Genomic DNA, 9,914 nt, shown 5'->3' with positions numbered 1-9,914 from the left:
TCTAGTTTTAGCAGCACCAGCCCAAAATACAGATTGTCCAAAAACTGCACACAGTATGGCGTCCAGTGCCTTACTAATCTCACCTACCTGCTGTCAACACGTGGTTTAAATCTTCCTTTCCAGGCCCACCAACCTGCCATCCCTAGGCCTGATGGGAGAGCCAGTCTGTCACTGAGTACCCAGGGGCAGCATGAACAAAAGAGGGCCCCATGAGAAGCCTAGCATGACACCCCAGCAGACAGAGGGCTGAGATCCAGAGGGACTATGGGGAAGATAGCAGGCCGGCTGACTGTTCTAGGACAGGTGTCCTGGGTTGATCAAGTTGTGCAACAGGGCAGGGTGGCACCGGGGGGGGAAGGCAACAGAGGCTCAGCTTTCCGCCAGTCCCAGAGCGATCATCAGAAGCTCCACAAGGCTGAAGCCAGAAGAGTCAACTCGCAAAAGATGTCAAATTCCTGCGCACAATGCCTAACAGTGGGCGGGCCCCACAAAGAGTAAACCTGTTGAGGGTGGGGCTAGTATCCAGGAAGCTCAGAGGTCACAAAGGGCGGGGCCCGTCCTGGCGAACATATCCAGGTGTCTGCGGGTTAAACTCCCTCGTGATCCTTGCTGGGCTTGAGTCTAGATGTGACTGCCAGGCCAGAACGTCTTGCCAAGGAGATCCAGCAGCTGAGCACGTGCGGCTCTGGGTAGACGGTACTGTCCTGCAGGTCTTGAGGTCTTCAGGCCTCTGACGCTGCTGGCAGCGTCACTGTGCTGGGGCGGCGCCAGGTTTGCTCTGCGTGGTACACACTGGCAGGTAGGTGGCTTCAGTCTTAAGCTCCTGCTCTTCGCTTGCAGCACTTCCGAGGTTAGCATTCTATGAGTTTCCCATTGACGTGTTATTTTTGCGCTACGGATGGGCTTTGCGTTTTCATAAACATATTTGACAACTTTGTATCAAAAATTTATTTTTTGTTTAGCCCTTGCTGTCTTGGAACTCACTGTGCAGACCAGACTGACCTCAAACTCAGAGATCCGCCTGCCTCTGCTTCCCGAGTGCTGGGATCAAAGGCATGGGCCACCGCCTCACGGCCTTTAATTTTGAAGTAGGATCACAACTCTAAGCTGTAGCTCAGTGCTGGGAGGCTTTGCCTAATGTGAGTTATAACCTAACCCTAGATCCCCAGCCTTTTGACAAAGGAAAAAACGAGGGTGTACATTCGCAATGGATACGACTGTTATAAAAGTCCAACATAAACCTTGTCCCAGGTAGCTTCAATACCTGCCTCCTTGCGCCAGCAACCAGCTGTTTCTGATTTGGATGCTCCAAACAAGGGACTCTTAGATTTTTCAGGGCTTGTGCATTAGGAGTCTTTTACATAAAAACTACGTCAACTTCGCTTTAACGCTGTTAGCACGGCATGTCTGTAGGACTGAGCAATGTTCATGGTCTCCTGCGGGTGGACATTTGGGTCGTTCCCACCTAGTAGGTTGTAACCAGCTGTGATGGTTAGTGCTAATTATCAACTTGAGAACCTAGAATCACCAGGAAGGCTAACCTCTGAATAAGCCTGTGGGAGATTATCTTGATTATGTTAAGCGAGGTGGAAAGCTCCCATTGGGAGTGGCACTATTCTCCAGGCAGGGGATCCTAGACTGCATTAAGAGTGGAGGAAGTCTGCATGTAGCATTTATCCATTGCTCATTGCTGTCTTGGATGTATTGCTTCAAGTTCATTCCTGTCACTGTGATGTCCCTGCCATCATAACCTGGAAGCTAGAACTGTGGACCAAAAAAGCACACTTTCCCTTAAGTTGCTCTTACCAGTCTATGTTACTACAACAGAAAAACCTAAGAAACCCCCAGGCGGTGGTGGCACACGCCCTTAATCCCCAGCACTTGGGAGGCAGACTGATCTCTGTGAGTTCAAGGCCAGCCTGGTCTACAGAGTCCAGGACAGTCAGTATTGTTTCACAGAGAAACCCTGTCTTGAAAAATAAAGAAAGGAGGTGGGGAAAGGGAGAGAGGAGAAGAGAGCGAGCAGAAAGAGGAGAGAGAGAAAGACCTAAGAAACCAGCTTTGCCATGAACCTCTGAGTACAGGTATTTGAGGCAGTGGTTTCCATTTATTCTGGGTATCATCTGAGTAGCTGCTGCAAATATGCGATTGTGTTCAGGTCTTTATGAAACATTTTCCTTTTGGTGGGAGCAGAATCTCTGTAGCCCAGGCTGCCCTGTGGAGTCAAGGATAACCTTGACCTTCTGATCCCTCTGCTTTCATCCACAACCCCCAAGATAGTGCTGGGATTTCAGGTGTGTATTACCACACCCTGTTTGTGCACACTGGTTCTACCGACTGAACTATATTCCCAGTCCCCCCCCTCTTTTTTTTTGAGTAACTTTGGTCTCTTTAAACTGATGACTTTTTTGGGGGGGTTTCGAGACAAGGTTTCTCTGTATTGTTTTGGAGGCTATCCTGGAACTAGCTCTGTAGACCAGGCTGGCCTCGAACTCACAGAGATCCACCTGTCTCTGCCTCCCGAGTGCTGGGATTAAAGGCGTGTGCCACCAACGCCCAGCTTTAAACTGATGACTAAGTATGTGTTCCATAAAACTATCATTTTAAACTAGCTTTTCTGTGTCACTTGTTGAATTTATCTACTTTGTATGGGAAGGTATGTGCGTGTGCCTCGGCACAGATGTAGGGGTCAGAGGGCAACTTGCAGGAATTGGCTATGTCCTTCTAAGATAGTGAGTTCCGAGGAATTAAATTCAGATCTTTGGGCTTGGTCGCAAGCACCTATACTGGCTGAGCTGTCTTCCATCTAGTTCTTGTTTGTGTCCTGTCTCCGTCTCTCCGCCTCTCTCTCTCCGCCTCTCTCTCTCCGCCTCTCTCTCTCCGCCTCTCCGCCTCTGTCTCTCTCTGTCTCTGTCTGTCTCTGTCTCTCTGTCTCTTTGTCTCTCTATGTGTGTCTGTCTCTGTCTCTGTCTCTGTCTCTCTCTCTGTAGCCCTGACTATGCCCACCTTCTTTCTTGATTCCTATGGACTCCCTCTCTTGCCCCTCTCTGAATTTGTCCCATCTTTGTTACCTTGAGTTTTCTGATGGAAAGAGTCATTTGGAGACTTCTAGCTCAACACATTCCAGTCCTTGTCTTTGAATGGAGAGTTTAATCTTCTTAGTTACTGCTAAGAAAGGATTTCTGTCATTATGCTATTTTCTGTACAGTATGTTTTGTTGTTTCATTTCCTGAATTAGTCTTTTTGCTACACATTTTTTGTCATCAAACAAGAAACATTTGCATTCTTTTTTCATTTCTTTCTGTGTACAACCTATCACACTCTTCTTTAAGGTTACCATGAAGAGCCAGGCGGTGGTGGCGCACACCTTTAATCCCAGCACTCGGGAGGCAGAGGCAGGCGGATCTCTGTGAGTTCGAGGCCAGCCTGGTCTACAAAGTGAGTTCCAGGACAGCCTCCAAAGCTACAGATAAACCCTGTCTCGAAAAACCAAAAAAAAAAAAAGGTTACCATGAAGATTGTTTTCTTTCCTTTTTTCTTTGAGACAGTGTCTGTTCACATGATGCCAGGCTGGCATCTAACAGATCCTCCGCTTCTTGAGTGCTGGGATTACAGGTGTGTCTGTGTGGGGGCTGGAGTTTAGGGTTAATTAAAATAAAACACTCTAATTTGGATATAAACCAGTTGGACTTCACTAACATGGAAACTTCTGCTCCAAAGAGCTTCTTCCCCATCTGTTTTAGTTACTGAGATCACAAAATTATATCTTTATCCATTGTGTGCTCCCAAATATAAATCAACTAAGTGCATTAGTCTCTTGAGTTATGTAGGAAACAAAATTTGGAGTAACAAAATAAGTTACATTGTGACTAGCTTTAAATGAATACTTGTTTTTGTTTTGAAAAGTATTATTTTCCTAAATCGCGAGAGTAACATAACATGGGACCACCAGCCTTCTCTTGAGCCTTGCAAGCTATAGGTAGATGGGGAACCCCTCAGATTCAGTTGTCTACTTGGGGAAATGGATTCTTGGAGTCTTCCACTCTGCCATTTCCAAGAACCCCTCTTCCTTTATTTAGGTGGTTACCATGATGGACTTGGTATCTGTCTCCAGCTTATCAGTTTGCTCAAGGATTGGACCATGGTGCTGTAGCTACAAGTCATTGTCAAATCCAGGGTCAGGTCATCTGTAGGTTATCCTGGGTTATCATCTGTGCGATATGTTTTGGTTTATTTATAAATTTTATTTTACTAGTTTTTCAAGGTTTTTTTTAAAAACATTCCTTTTAGATTTTATGGGCATGAATGTTTGCCTGCATGTATGTCTATGTACCATACAAGTGCCTGGTATCCAGGGAGGTCTGAAAAATTCATTAGATCCCCTGGCTGCACACACCTTTAGTCCCAGCACTCAGGAGGCAGAGGCAGGTGGATCTCTGTGAGTTCAAGGCCATCCTGGTCTAACAGAGCAAGTTCTAGGACAGTCAGGGCCACACAGGAAGGAAGGAAGGAAGGAAGGGAGGGAGGGAGGGAGGGAGGGAGGGAGGGAGGGAGGAGGGAGGGAGGGAGGGAGGGAGGGAGGGAGGGAGGGAGGGAGGGAGGGAGGGAGGGAGGGAAAGAAAGAAGGAAAGAGAATGAAAGAAAGAAGGAAGGAAGGAAGGAAAAGAAAGAGAGAGAAAGAAAGAAAAGCCAGGCCGTTGGTGGTGCACACCTTTAGTTCCAGTGCTGGGGAGGTAGAAGCAAGCTAATATGAGTTCAAGACCATCCTGGTCTACAGAGTGAGTGAGGTCTAGGACAACCAGGGCTACACAGAAACATCCTGTCTTGAAAAAAACAAACAAAAAACTCAGCTCATAATTTATTGTTTTATATTTATATCTGTGACATTGAGTTCATTTTTAGGATAGATGTGTCTATATTATTCATTTTCCCAGGTTTTTTGAAAAGACCGTCTTCTCCATTGACCTGCCTTAGATCTTTTGGCAAAGATCGGCTGCCTATATTTATGTGGGTCTATTTCTGTGCTATGAATTCTATTTTACAGATCCTATTTGTCTATTCTCTCACCAACACCAAGATGTCTAGATGATTACATGTTAATCTTCTGACTTTGTTCTTTAAAACTGTGTTGGCTACTTTTGGTTTTTCATTTCTCTATAGTGTGTGTGTGTGTGTGTGTATATGTATGTGTGTGGGGGTACTCATTGTATAGCTCTCGCTGGCCTGGAACTATGCAGACCAGACTGGCCTTGAACTACAAAAATCCATTTTCCTCTGCCTATAGGATTAAGCCTTATCAATTGGTTTTTTGGGGGGTAGGCGACAGTTTCATGTAGACTGAGATGGCCTTGACCTTGACTCCTGTCTCTACTTCCTGTGTGCTGGGATTATGCAGGTGAGTACCGCCATACCTGGCTTTGTGTGGTGCTGGGGACCAAACCCAGAGCTTCATGCATGCCAGGCAAATTCTGTCAACTGAGCCATACCCCCATAATCAATTTCAAAATTTCAGAATCTTGATCTTCACATCAGATTGGAAAGATGACATAGTGACAATATTGGATTTGACTCTCTCCTTCTTACCTCTCCACATATTTACTTCTGATTTATTTATTGGTTGACTGAATTTTTTGAGACAGATCCTCACTTTGTAACCCAGTCTGGCATTGAGCTTTGGTTTCTCATCTCTTGCCTCTGTCATGTTTTGCTTTATTTTGTGTATATGGATTCTTTTGCCTGCATGTGTGTCTGGGTAGTGTATGCATGCCTGGTGCCTAAGGAAGGGGGTGTCAAATCACCCTGGAACTGTTGTAAGCTTCTGTGTGGGTGCTGGAAATGAAATCCCAGTCCCCTAGAAGAGGAGCCATCTCTCTAGATATCATTATTCTTTTTAAAAATTAGTCTTGTAGTTTTTCCTTCTTTCTTTTTCCAGACAGGGTTTTTCTGTGTAGCTCTGGTTGTCTTGGACTAGCTCTATAGACCAGGCTGGCCTTGAACTCACAGAGATCTGCCTGTCTCTGCCTCCCAAGTGCTGGGAGTGAAGATGTACGCCACCACCACCTGGCTCTCTCTTATTCCTAAATCTTGTCTCAATTCTCCTATATAAGCCAATGAATGGTTTTTAGAAAAAGTACGCTTGAGTTGTCTTTTCAAAGAGCCAGGTTTGGTTCTGATGTTTTTTTCCCACTGATAACCTGTGTAGTTTCGCTGATTTCTGGTCCAGCCTTTAATACAGTCTTTTCTGCTGACTTTGGGTCAGTTCACTCTTCTTTTCCTAGTTTCCTAGGTTGGAAAGTCAGGTGATTGATTTATATTCATTTGCTCTGCATATTTGAGGCTATAAATTCCCCTCTTGGCATGACTTTTGCTGCATCCTGCAAATTCTGATGTTTTTACAAACAGATTGACTATTTTTAAATATTTATTTTATTACACATTATTTATTTTTGTTTTTTGAGACAGGGTGTCTCTATGTAGCTTTGGAGCCTATCTTGGTACTTGCTCTGGAGACCAGGCTAAACTCAAAGTCACAGAGATTCACCTGCCTCGCCTCTGCCTCCCAAATGATGGGATTAAAAGCATATGCAACTACCGCCTAGTTTATTATTTTTATTTACAAATACAGAGCTGAAGTTACAGGTGGTTATGAGATATCTGATATGGGTGCTAGATTCCAAACTCAGGTCATCTAGTCTACAAGGAAATCAAGCTTCCTTAACTGTCTAGCCCTTGACAATTGTGGGTTTTTTTGTTTGTTTGTTTGTTTGTTTTTCTTTGGTTTTTGAGACAGGGTTTCTCTATTGTTTTGGAGGTTGTCCTGGAACTCACTCTGTAGACCAGGCTGGCCTCGAACTCACAGAGATCGCCTGCCTCTGCCTCCCGAGTGCTGGGATTAAAGGCGTGCGCCACCAACGCCCGGCGATAATTGTTTTTTTAAAAAATCTTTTTAAATTAGAAACAAGCTTGCTTCACATGTCAATCCCAGCTCCTTCTCCCTCCCCTCCTTCCCTGCCCCCCCATATGCCCCATCCCCCTATCCCCCCTCTGCTCCCTAGGGAGGATGAAGCCCTCCATGGGAGTTCTCCAAAATCTGTCATATCATCAGGGCAGGGCCTAGGCCCTCCCCCATGTGTCCAAACTGAGAGCATCCCTCCATGTGGAATGGGCTCCCTAAGTCCATTCGTATGCCAGGGATACATATTGATCTAGACCTGAGGCCCTTATAGATTGACAATTGTTTCATTCTCAATAAATTAACATTATTTAGAGGGTTGGTGAGATGACTCAGCAGGTAAAGATGCTTGCCACTAAGACTGATGACCTGAGTTTTGATCCCCAGGGCACATATGGTAGAAGGAGAGAAGTGACCCTCAAAAGCTGTCTTCTGCTCTCCATATATGAGCTGTGACACACACACACACACAAATGAATAAAAATACATGTAATTTAAAAAAGTTTTAACTTAAATCTTTTAAGCCTGGCAGTGATGGTGTACACCTTTAATCTCAGCACTCAGGAGGCAGAGGCAGGTGGATCTCTGTGAGTTTCAGGCCAGCCTGGTCTACAGAGCGAGCTCCAGGACAGCCAGAGCTACACAGAGAAACTCTGAAGAAACAAAACAAAACTTTTAGGGGCTGGAGAGATGGCTCAGTGTTTAAGAGTACTGGCTGTTCTTCCAGAGGGCTTGGGTTCAATTCCCAGCACCACAACTGTCTGTCACTCCAGTGTCAGGTGTTCTAACACTGTCACAGAAATATGCAGACAAAACACCAATGCATATAAGTTAAAAAATAAATTAAAAATCTCTTAGCTAGTGTGGTAGCATACATCTTTTAATCCCAGCATGAGAGAGGCAGGTAGATCTCTGTGAATGTATAGCCAGATCAACCTGGTATGCATAGTGAGTTTCAGGCTAGCCAGGGCTATTTCAGAAGATCCTGCCTCAAAAAAAAAAAAAAATCAAATGTTTCATCTTTGACCCTTGTGTTATTTAGAGTTTTGGGACTTTTCATCTATCTTTCTGTTATTTCTACTTTAATCCCATTGGAGTATAAGAACAGACCTGGTATGATTTCCTTGAAATTTGTTACAGTCAGAATATGCTTTTCTCTATGTTCCATGTACGCCTGAGAAGTTGTGTTCTGCTGTTGAAGCCATCTGTAAAGTCAACTGCATCCAGATGTGGGTGCTACTCACATCCTGATGTCATTACTGTGTCATTCCTCCCCCTTTTTCTCCTCTCTAGCTTCAGATTCACTATGTAGCTGAGGATCACCTGAATTCCTGATCTTTCTGCTTCTACCTACCTCCAAAAGACTGGGATTACAAAGGAGCACCACCACACCCAGTGGGACTATTTCTGATGGTGCTGAAGTCTCTGTGATGCTAGGCCTGTCTGTTCCTTCTCTAGTGTCCTTTTAGTCAGAGGTTTCTGTCTCTCCTGGTCCCACAGCCATTTTGTCCCAAATAAACACACAGAGACTTATAGTAATTATAAATTGTTTGGCTGATGGCTCAGGCTTCTTATTGGCTAGTTCTCTCTTTAACTCATTTCTTTTAAACTGTGCATGAGGCTGTGGCTTACCCTTAATGCTTCTGCATGTTACTCCTTTGGCGGCTATCTGGCATCTTCCTATAGATTCTTTCTGTTTCTCTTCCCAGAATCATCCTAGTCTGGTAGCCCTCCCTATACTTCCTGTCTGGCCACTGGCTAATCAGCATTTATTCATCAACCAATAAGAGAAACATATTCACAGCATACAGCACAGTATATTCACACCCCCCATCAGTGCGCGCTCTCTCTCAATATTGGTATATTTTATTTATCTTCAGACAGTGTCTGATACTATAGCCTAGGTTGCCTCAAAGTTGTAGCAGTCCTACTGCCTCTGCCTTCAGTGTTGAGATTACAGATGTGAGCCACCATTCTTGGATTTATTTAGATAATGACTAGACTGATCCTAAACTTGAAGCAATCCCCAGCCTCCTGAGTACTAGGATTACAGGCTGTACCACAAAGCCTAGATCAGTTGCAGTTTTATGGCATTTATGTGCTTGGTGTCCTTTATGCCTCCCTATGTCTGGTTCAGTATCTTAATCTGACTGCAAAGGAAAGGCAATAACTTCCAAGCAAGGAGGCCTGACTAGCAGTTGTGACCTCCATGCTCCAAAAAAAGTCCCTAGTAACCAGGTACCTGACCCCAAGAACTCCATGAAATATGCCAAGACTCATGTCCTTATAATGGGACTCTACCAAAGTCTACCAGGCATTAACCAGCGTGCTGTGTGCATGCCTTTGAGGTGGAGGGCACAGGGAAAAAAGAGAATGGGAGAAGACTGGAGAATAAGAACACAAGGCTAAACAAAAACTTTGCTATATTCTTTTTAATGTTTTTCTTGGAGTGGGGGTTGAGACAGAATCTTGCTATGAAGCCCTGGCTGGCCTTAGAATTCACAAGCAATCCCCTGCTTCAGTCTCCTGCATGCTGGGACTGTGTGTGTTCTTCCTTCATGTACACCTGTGCTGCTTTTTTCCTAAACCTTAAAAATTTCTTTATCTTTTGTCTGTTTGTTTTGAGACAGGGATTCATGGTGTAGCCCTGACTGTCATGGAACTATGTAGACAAGGCTGGCCTTGAACTCAAGAGATCTGCCTTAACACACACATACAAATGATTAAACACAAAATAAATCCTAAAAATAAACAAGGTATATGATTCCTCAGATAGAACATCTAAGGTCTAAACACACATACACACCCACCATGCTTAGGTATAATTTTACTTCTTTATTTTTTCCCTTAAGGTGGTAGTTGAATTTCACTCTGTAGCTCAGGCTGACCTCTGTAGCTCAGGCTGACCTCAGACATGTGATTACAAGTGTGAGCAACCATTCCTGGCACTTGTCCTCCTCAG

The 9,914-nt window shown here is 44.5% G+C and overlaps 1 long non-coding RNA gene across 1 annotated transcript in view; it reads left to right on the top strand.

Moving 5' to 3' along the window:
- Window positions 1–429: 429 nt before the first annotated feature.
- Window positions 430–9,914, top strand: part of LOC121135920 — a 34,785-nt gene continuing 25,300 nt past the window's right edge. Inside the window, exon 1 of the long non-coding RNA XR_005873033.1 lies at window positions 430–799. This is a non-coding gene — a long non-coding RNA (uncharacterized LOC121135920). The remainder of the gene's footprint in view (window positions 800–9,914) is intronic.

The sequence above is a fragment of the Mesocricetus auratus genome, unplaced genomic scaffold (genome assembly GCF_017639785.1).
Source record: "Mesocricetus auratus isolate SY011 unplaced genomic scaffold, BCM_Maur_2.0 Super-Scaffold_6723, whole genome shotgun sequence".
NCBI classification, from domain to species: domain Eukaryota; kingdom Metazoa; phylum Chordata; class Mammalia; order Rodentia; family Cricetidae; genus Mesocricetus; species Mesocricetus auratus.
This window is presented reverse-complemented; position numbering and strand designations above follow the sequence as displayed.